The sequence below is a fragment of the Octodon degus genome, unplaced genomic scaffold (genome assembly GCF_000260255.1).
Source record: "Octodon degus isolate 3935 unplaced genomic scaffold, OctDeg1.0 scaffold00065, whole genome shotgun sequence".
NCBI classification, from domain to species: Eukaryota; Metazoa; Chordata; class Mammalia; order Rodentia; family Octodontidae; genus Octodon; species Octodon degus.
Window position 1 is genome coordinate 3,993,080 of NW_004524641.1, and position 10,349 is coordinate 4,003,428.

At 36.4% G+C, this 10,349-nt stretch overlaps 1 protein-coding gene and 1 pseudogene across 1 annotated transcript in view; one reads left to right on the forward strand and one right to left on the reverse strand.

The window, feature by feature from the left end:
- Mtx2 (metaxin 2) overlaps positions 1-10,349 on the reverse strand; it is a 64,660-nt gene that overhangs the window by 46,461 nt on the left and 7,850 nt on the right. The window lies entirely within an intron of this gene.
- On the forward strand, positions 3,533-4,025 carry LOC101579965 (annotated as a pseudogene).

The window sequence follows — 10,349 nt, forward strand, 5'->3', positions numbered from 1 at the left end:
GAGAAGGGCCATGAAAAGAGGTGCCCTCTGTTGTTGGGTCCTTTTTTTTTTTTCTGGGTTCTGCATTTTTAATGTACGACATGACTCTTCTAGCATATGAATGTAGGTGAAGACATAATTTGTAGAATAATAGGCACTAATATCACATGCTGCTTCAGTTCTGTCATTTTTCCAATCCATCAAATTGATTAATGCTATAATAACTCTACACAAACCTATCATTTGTGCACTAATGAAGTCAAACTCAGTTTATCCTTAGGCAACTAGATTCCAAAAGCTCATAGATGTCATCTCTTCAGCCTAGCAAGACTACTTAGACAGTGCTATAGAAAAGGAATGAGAAACGTGTAGCTTATCACCCAACTTGGAAGGCTTTCTGCCAGAGATGTAAATGCAAATACTAATATAATGAAATGGTCATACAGCATTTAGCAGCTCTTAAAAATGGACAAGTTACTGCAAGAGGCACACAGAAAACAAGGATTTAAGAATGCTAATTTGACATAAATACCATATTGGTAATCTCAGGGACAGTAAGGTTTTTTTTTTTAATGTTTCAGGTATTTAATTAGATTCTTAGTAAAAAATTTAGAACACTAATTTATGAGGATAAATTCCATTTGTCAGAGCAAAAACGGATTGCAGGTAGCCCTGGAGCTGAGGAACACCTTTGATTTTTGCTAAAAACTGTGAGTCCACCCCTTTCTGATCCACCTTGCGCTGCTCTAAAATCTAGTATCTCTTTTTCTCAGTATCAAAGATCTTGCCTCCTGGTGTCTAGACTTCTGCAGCTTCTAAGCATCAGTGAGATTTTTGGGGATTTTCACTTTGCTGATGTCAATTTTTGTAGAGGTGGCAATGACAAATTTCTGATGTGTTTTTCGTAGAGGCACATGATTAAGGCTAAGGGGCCCAGTCACAAGTAGCAAGCCACTGTCCAATTGCTTCAGGAAGACCACTCTCTTGCCTCTGTGATGCCCGGTGAAGATGATCAAATGGTGCCGGGAGTGATGCTAGCTCGAAGTTTCCGCACATGCTGACTAAAGAGTTTCTTGCCGTGGCTCAAGAGCTTTCAGGGCACATCTTCAGTAGGGTAGTATCTGGGCATTTTTCGAAGCTTAAACACCCGGGTACCTCCATTCTTGTCCTCACCGAAGAGTTTTATGATCATAGCAAGAACTTTCTCCTTCTTTTTCTTCTCAACCTTTGACTTAGCAGCTGCTTACTTTTTCTTGTACAAAGCCTTTCTGGAATACATGGCAGATCGGGAATACATGGCCAATTCCTCTAACCAAGACAGGATTTTGGCTGCAGTGGAGCTGCCCCTTCTTGGACTTTTTTGCCTTCTTCACCTTACCCTTTTTACCAGTACCACTAGCAAAGCCTTCTGGGCTTTGGGTTTCTCCTCTTTAGCGTATGCTTCTCAGTTTTTTTACCCGCTATCTTGCAAGATGGGAAAGAAAACTAAGTTTCCTCAGGGACAGTAAGTTTAAAAACCCACCAAGTTTTAGGTAATTATATTAGGCTTCATTTAAAATAGATTAAGATGTTTAGACTTAAAATATAATACAGAGCTATCAAATGGAATTTTAGAAACTATGTATTAGATTAAGCAACAATTTAACCTGAAAACTCAAGAGAAAGATAACACTATGTCCCAGATAATAATAATGAAGTTATTTTTTTAATAATGAAATTATTGAATAGTACTGTGTTTGAGCTACTGCTTCATGGGAAGTATCTAAGCAAATTATGATGTGTACAAGGAAGTGGCTCGTCCCAAAACAAGAAGTTCAGCACCATTCTCCCATCGCCATCAACAGTCACAGATGAGACTGTCAGAAGGAGGCTCCTGCTGGGGAACTGTAAGAGCGAAGTCCCTCTGTTAGCTGAAAGACAGCAGGCAACATCGTGCAGCCTAGTGGTAAAACATCTTAAAGAAGGTACTGCACAGAAGTGTACATACAATGATTAAAGACTACCTTAGAGAAAATAAGTGTCTTGAAGAAAAAAAAAAAACAGACATCCAAAGACAGTCTGGAACAGTATGACACCCCAATACAAAAGGATTTCCTGACTCTGAAAGAAAACTATTTTAGAAGACCATTCAGATTGAACTATTTCCTCAGCTACAAGCTGTAAGTTCTTAGGAAGAGACTTCTTGACTAGCATCAGATTCCACTGCACAGCCTTTATTGCTTCTTTTATACAGATTTGTATGGTAACTTACACATAGCTCTCATTTCAGAGAGTAAATTCAGGCAGGCTACAAATCAGCTTTATCATTCATTCAGTAAATATTCACTGCATGCAATGTGTCACACACGATGCCAAGATGCAATTATACAGAAAACCAAGTAACTGCCCTTAAGGAATTTAGAAGTTAGAAACCTATCTCCAATTTGTTGCTTGTATAATGCCTCAAGATAAAAGCTCTTACCAAATGCTATACTGTAGGCCACTATGACAATATATATTATTAGCATAACTATCAGAAGGCTTACTTCTGCTGATACATGGTGCATAAAAACAAAGAAAGAACTTATATACAACTGCATGATTTTCAAAATACCAAATGAATGTCAATTTATTCAACCATGACAAGTAACTCAAATAATATTTCACAGATAACAATATCTACAACCATCTCTCCCTTTGGAATCAAGTAGTAAAAAAAGAATAAAAGGACCCAAAGTGAACACAGGATACAGTAGAGTTAAATAACCAACATGATGGTATGAATACACTGATGGAGCAAAAGATAAAAAGCAAAACAGACTGAACATGTAGGAAAACAGGGAAGAAGTTCATACGACCAAAGTTAGAGACAAATAAAATTAGATACAAATTAGATTCCATTTCCTCACCTTCAAACAGTACCTAGACTTCCATTTGGGCAGATGACAAATGTACTTAAGATTCCCCTAAGACTCATAATTTATATATAAAATATACAAAGGACTGATACAACCCGATGATAAGACACTATAACCCAGTTGTTTAAATCAGGCAAGGAATATAAGTCAAGATTTCTCCTAAGATATATGAATGACTAACAAACACCTGAAAAGATGCCCAACATCCCTAGTCATTAGGAAAGTACAAATCAAAACCACAAAGTACCACTTCACATCCACTAGGACGGATATAAGAAACCAGGCAAACCACAAACGTTTACAAAGGATGAGGAGAAATCAGAATTCTCATACATTACTGTCAGGACTATAAAAGTTCTCAAAATGTTAAACAAGGAATTGTGATATGACCCAGCAGTTCCACTTGCAGGTATTCACCCTAGAGAAAGACCTACACGTGACTATTCATAACAGTGTTACTCACAAGAGTCAAAAAGTAGAAAGAACAAAAGGTTCATCAGCTGTATAAACAAAATGAGAAACACTCACACCTAGACCATTATCTCACAAAAAGAAGGAACAGAGGATTTGATATATGCTACAACATAAATGAATTTCAAAATCATTTTTTAAAAAACCAACATGCGGAGCTCTGTCCCGTGCCTTCCATCTGCTTCCATCGTTTACTTCAGTAGCTTGTCAGGTCCCCGGCAGCCAGCATGGTGCAGCAGATCAAAAGCAAAGAGGCCTTTCAGGAAGCCCTGGATGCTGCCGGAGACAAACTTGTAGTGGTTGATTTCTCAGCCACGTGGCGTGGGCCTTGCAAAATGATCAAGCCTTTCTTTCATTCCCTGTCTGAAAAATATGCCAACGTGTTGTTCCTTGAAGTAGATGTGGATGACTGTCAGGACGTTGCTGCTGATTGTGAAGTCAAGTGCATGCCAACCTTCCAGGTTTTTAAAAAGGGAGGAAGGTGAGTGAGTTTTCTGGCGCTAATAAGGAGAAGCTTGAAGCTACCATTAATGAGTTAGTCTAACTGTATTTTCTGAAGAATGTAACTACAGCTGTTTAAAACTTAATTTTTTTTTTAATTTACAAAAAAATAAGTATGGAAACTATATACCCAACTGCCATCTGATTATAAATGACAATAAAATATTAATTCTACCCTTTTTTAAAAAATAAAAATAAAAATAAAAAACCATCATGCCCAATGATAAAAAGGTAGCTGCAAAAGAAAAATACATTGGATGCTTCCATTCCTGTAACATGTCTGGAATAGGCACATCTACAGAAACAGGAAACAGATTAAGTGTTGATTCAGCCTGAGGGCAGAAATGCATTGTAATTATAAACGGGCAAAGAACTTCTTTTGGAGGTGATGGAAATCTATAATTAACGCTAATAGTCACAAAATAATATAAACTAAAAAAAGTTACTGTACATGTAAAAGCAGCATATAAACTATATCTCAATAAAGCTGAGGTTAGAAGAAAATCTTAAAGACCTCATGTGTCTATTTAACACTTAAGCGGATGACACATATGACCTATTTCACAACTTTAAAAGGTAGAAAATATTATTTTATGATACAAAAACTGAAGCCCAAGTAATTTAAGGAAAGTCCGTGCTAATAAATGTCAGGATGAAAATCCAAGTCATCTGGTTTTAGAGTCAGTGAACATACAACTAAATCTTACGAAGAACATTTGTTGGCCATTGTTATTAGAATTAAAGTAATTATAACCATCTTACTATAGCTCTCAAAGCTTACTACCAAAGAGAAAAATCATTCACACAACAGCAGAGGGAAAAAAAGCTTACTACATAGAATCACCTGGAACTTGGTAAACTTGTATATTCCCATCAAACCCTAAACTCCAGAGTTCTGATTCTGTAGCCATGAGAACCAAGATCTGATACAGACAGACCCAAAAAGGCTATCCTAGAAATACAGACGACACTTGAATAGAATTCTTTTCATACCTTTCATTCATTTGGCTCAAAGGAAGTAGCAATGAGGATCTGGATAGACTGATTTAATTCAAAAAGATTTTTGACCATCTTATTCTACTTGACTATTTGTGGATATGGCTTAAAGCCATGTTTTAAAACATACCTGAGTAATATGTTGTAATTTCATAATGTTCACAAATCAGCCTTTAAGATTAATATACTAAAGCCACACTTACTTTGGTACCAAGGTAGTTAAATAATAGTTTTTCCATTACATATAATCAATGAGGAAAGTAAAAGTAAGTTAATAATTATGAGACTTGAACATGAGCCATCTAAGTCTACGCACATGAAACAAGAATGCTGAGTTGGTGGCCAGAGCTGTTTCATGCCTATCATACATAAAATCCTAACCTTGGACTGTTCTCTTCCTAAGTCTGGAAGAATGAATCAAGCACTAGACCAATACAGGGAGAAAATACGTAAAGAACAATTCACAATTTCAACTGAAGAACAAAGATCAATTACCAGTCAAGAGAGCATTATGAAACTAATTCCCATCACTAGCAACCACAATTTTAAACTGATAAATAATAGTAAAAACAACATTTAAGGAAAATATAGCAACTTTTATAATTATTAGCACATAATATTTTTTAAATTAATAAAATAAGCAAGTTAAAAGCATTACTTACAATTCATAAAGTCAAAGACTAATAGTCAAAAGCAAAAGAGGTTATTAAAAGGTCAAATCATGAGCTGGGGAGATAGCTCAGTGGTCTAAGCACCTGCCTGGCAAGCACAAGGACCAGAGTTCAATCCTCAGTACTGCATGCCATGCCAATCCAGCTGTGCTGGCCCCAAAACCGGGTACAATGGTACATGCCTGTAATCCCAGCGCTAGGGAAGCTGAGACAGGATGATTACTTGAGTCTGAACTGTGTAGTGAGACCCTGTACCAAATAAATAAATAAAATTTTAAATTAAAAAAGGTCAAATCTGGGCTGGTGAGATGGCTCAGTGGTCTAAAGCACCTACTTAGAACAAGCTTTAGCAAAGCCCAGGAACCACGGTTCAATCCCCCAGCACCACATGCCAGCCAGCCCGCCCCCCCTGGTGGGCTGAGCTGGCCACACACACACACACACACACACACACAAATAAATAAATAAAAATTAAAAAAAAAAAGGTCAAATCATTACTTGGATACCAATATTTGTTTACAGAAATAAATACTGAAATAATGATGGCCTCATCATTTGTATAGTTTTAGCTGGTGCTCTGGATTAAGCAGGTAATGAAATAGGATATGTGACAGGTAATTCCATTGTTTCTAAAACTACTGTTTCTACTAAGTTAAATATGCACACCAAAAATCTAAAAATTTCAAAGGCAGATCAAGACATGATGGAAACTCTTCAACTTATAGAAGTTCTTGGACATAAATGTATGTAATCAGCATGAAATCATAGCTAAGTATTTAAGCACAATGAAACGTATTTTATAGTTCCTATTTTGCTAACACAGTTACAGATAATGGGAATTTTCATGACAAAATGATTGTTTTTATGAAAAGAACCTCCTTTACTACTAACCAATCAAATTTCATTTTCATTACTGATGTGAAAAAGTTCAAAACCATGATTCATTTATAGAGCATACAAAAATAAAACTGTCCAAGAATAGAAAATCATTTACAAAGCAATAAAAAATTAAAACGTGAATTTCCTTTACTGGCAAGGCAAATACTTCTTCATATAAATGTCTATAGCTAAATTTACTGAACTTCTGTCTTTGAACAAAAAATGAGAAGCCTGAATTTTCAATATCTCATGTCCATTTGATATATTCCATCCATCCAATAGCTAACTACTTACCAAGATATTCTTCAAATGTTTGAAAAATGTTAACTTTAATGACATTTTCTTTCAATTTTCGTTCAAATATGGAAAGCCTGAGCTAATATTAATGTCAAAAATCTTCACAAAAATAAGACCACAAATTTTACAGGGCACTCATCTCTTAAATTAAAAACTAAAAAGTGTATGGCAGGGACTTTTATCTCAATGGCAGAACACTGCCTAGCATGTGTGAGGTTCTAGATTCTATTCCCAGCAACACACACACAAACACACACACACAAAGAAATCATGGAATTTCAGAATATGAAATTGCGATAAAGTTTACAAAACAATGAAAACACACTACAGCTCAACTATGGACAGTTTTGTTAAACAAGCCATTCAAGAAATCTTAACAATATACCAAAACTTTCAAAAGGCCATAAAATGATGCTTCTCAGAATCAGCATGACATAATAGGTCACATTGTTATGAATACACCCTACTTTGTCTCTACCCTGAGTACAACCTATTATATCTTTGTTTTGGCTCACCACCAGCCCTTTAATACCAACTTCACATCCACCAAGGTGATAAAGAGGCCATTCATATGACTAATAATAATGAAAAGATCTCTGAAATGTGATGGCCAGTTCAAACATTTCTCAATAATGCCACCGTGCCTTTCTTAATACTGGAGAATCCTAAGAACATAGAGTGAAAACAACTATAAAAAGCTTTTTTTTTAAAGCTTTATTTTGGGTTTTTTTTTTTAAATTTTTTATTTTATTTGTGTGTGTGTGTGTGTGTGTGTGTGTGGCCAACTCAGCCCACCAGGGGGGGGGGCTGGCTGGCATGCGGTGCTGGGGAATTGAACCGCGGTCCCTGTGCTTTGCCAAGCTTGTTCCAAGTAGGTGCTTTAGACCACTGAGCCATCTCACCAGCCCCTAAAGCTTTATTTTGAAGAACAAAGAATTTAATGTATCATACTTCTTCAATTATTTGTTGCAATTATTAATCTGATATAAAAATATGAGAGCTTTTACTAGCATTTTCTTCATTTTCTCAATATTGTCGTTCTAAGACCTGCACAGCACAGCACCGTTCCTTTTTGTCCCCAGCACTAGGATCCAATTCAGGGACTCACTCATATGCCAGGCAAGGGCTCAACCACGGAGCCTGTAGCACCTCCCAATTTTACAAGAGTGTTAACCTGTATCTTCCCCTTCTTTCAACCTCTAGAGTGCTTCTGAATGCTTCTATCTAGATCATCCGGTAACCATGTCAAGAGAGGTAGAATGGAAACGTTATTGTCAATATAAAATAAATTTTAAGACATGCCTATTTTGATCACATTTATTTTCAAAATATTTATAGACAGGGTCCCCAGAACCCTGCAAAATTACCTTCCTAGCCCATACCACAGATTATTGCTACTGCTAAAATACTTAATACATTTAAATAACTGAGTACTAAGATGCCCACAAGGAGATAAATATTCCAAGTATTCTTCTTCATCCATTATATAGTTTACTGAACTTCTAAACAAAGACCAAAAAAGGGTATAGCTCAGTGGTAAAATACTTGCCTCCCATGCACAAAGCCCTGCACTCAATTCCCAATATAGAAAAAAAAAAAAAAAAAAAAAAAAAAAAAAAAAAAAAATCCAGATTTCAAGATCAGTAAATTAAAGTATATCTATAACCCCAAAAATTAGGAAAAGTAATTTTCAGGGTTCTGTGGACGTTATCTATAAATATTTTGAAAGTAAATGTGATCAAACAGCTCCCCAAAATGGGAAGCTTAGAAAGGAGGATTATAAGTTTGAGCCCACTCTGAATAATGTAGCAACTCAGACCCTATCTTAAAAATAAAAAAAAAGCAGGAAGACTGAGTACTAAAAAAATTTTTCACATTATAAAAACTTTTACTGACATGCTTAAAGTATATCAAGGCACTGATGAAATATTAACTCAGAAAAAATGGTATATGAACAAATGGAAACAAGAACACTAAAATGCAATAAATTCAACTCATTTTCTTTCTTTTTTGGGGGGGTGTGTGTGTGTATTTTACGGAAGGGTCTCCAGGGTGTTCAGGGTCTCACTACTAGATCGGACTCGTAGTGATCCACCTGTTTAAAACCTCCCCAGTGCTGGGATTACAGGTGCACGCCACCACGCCCAGTCTCAACTGCTGTCTCAGCAAGCCCTGAGGGTGGGGCCAGTATGGCAGGCCCCAGGGATGAAGCCCTGGCCCCTGTGCCTGCTTTCTGGAGCTTTAATCTGCTGAACTATTTGGTTGGCGCTTCAATTAATTTTCTGAGAAAAAAACACTTCAGGAATTTTCTGCTGTCCAATGGTAATGGGATGCCAGATATTGAAAGTAACAGCTTTTTGACCCCCTCTCTACTACATAAGGTAAAAGGTTCTTGGGCAATAAAATAGATAATTCCATGCATTGACCATTTATTATGTACCATGTTATACAATGTGATCAATATACTTTATAAGATATATGATTCTCCCTTTTATAAATAAGGAAATTGAGGACTAGAAAGGCCTACATTAATTCACAGAACATGAAGCAGAGCTGAGCTTAGAACTCAGTTCCTACTCCCAAAACCTTGTTCTCTAGAACCTTTACTTAATTGAGCTTCATTTTACTCATTACAAAACAATAATACTGCCTAATTGTAATTATTAACAACTATGTAAATAAATCATCCAGCAAAGAGCACAAATGAAAGCTTATTCTTTTTATCAGTAACCATCTAAGGCAATGTCTGAATAACAGACCTCCACTACAACCTGTACCACAATTCAAGTCTATGAAGACAAACATGGCAAAAGCACATCAAATATAAAATTGGGAACTAAACACACTAGCACAATTTGTTACTCAAATATCCTCAAATAATTTGTCGTTACTAAGAGTAATTTCAATAATTGGAGTTACCATAAATATCTTTTGAGTTACTGAAATACATTATGTCTTCTATCAATAAACAGCTTTTAAATACTTCACCAAAACTGCATCTGTGACCAGGGAGATGGCTCAGTAGAATAAGTGCTTGCCTGGCAAGCACAAGGGCTGAGTTCAATCCCCGGTTCCGTCAAAAAAAATTTAAAATTTTTTTTAAAAAATGCATCTGTATTGGAGAAGTTGAAGGCCTAACCTAGCAGAGAAAAATCAATAAAAAAGTAGCTAAAAACAATATTCATGAACTTTTACTGTGAGGTGACAAATATAATACATAGCACTTTCTTCATCCTCTCTTTAAAAAACATATACTGCTACCTTTACATTTTACAAGAGGCTTTAAGATGCAGGTGATATCCCAAAGGTCTTTGGCCAGTAGGTGAATACGAACCCAAGTCTGGCTCGGCTACAACCAAAAGGAAGCACAACAGCAAAGCACAATCCTCCGCTCTAGCTCTCAGGACCACCCTACTCTCATGGACTGGGGGAGTGTGGTATCCTAATTCTGGAGCCACTGCCGCCGCAGGGATGAACAAGTCAGGTCAGCCACCACAGTGCTCCACCCTCTCGGCCAGGGACTGCTCAAAAGTGGACATGTAATCCAAAAAGGTCACACAGGCCTCTGCCAGGATATACTCATCACACCAACTATTTTTAAAAGTTTTTTTTTAAAGACACTCAGGTGCTAGAAAAGCTTATTTAAAAAAAAAAAAAA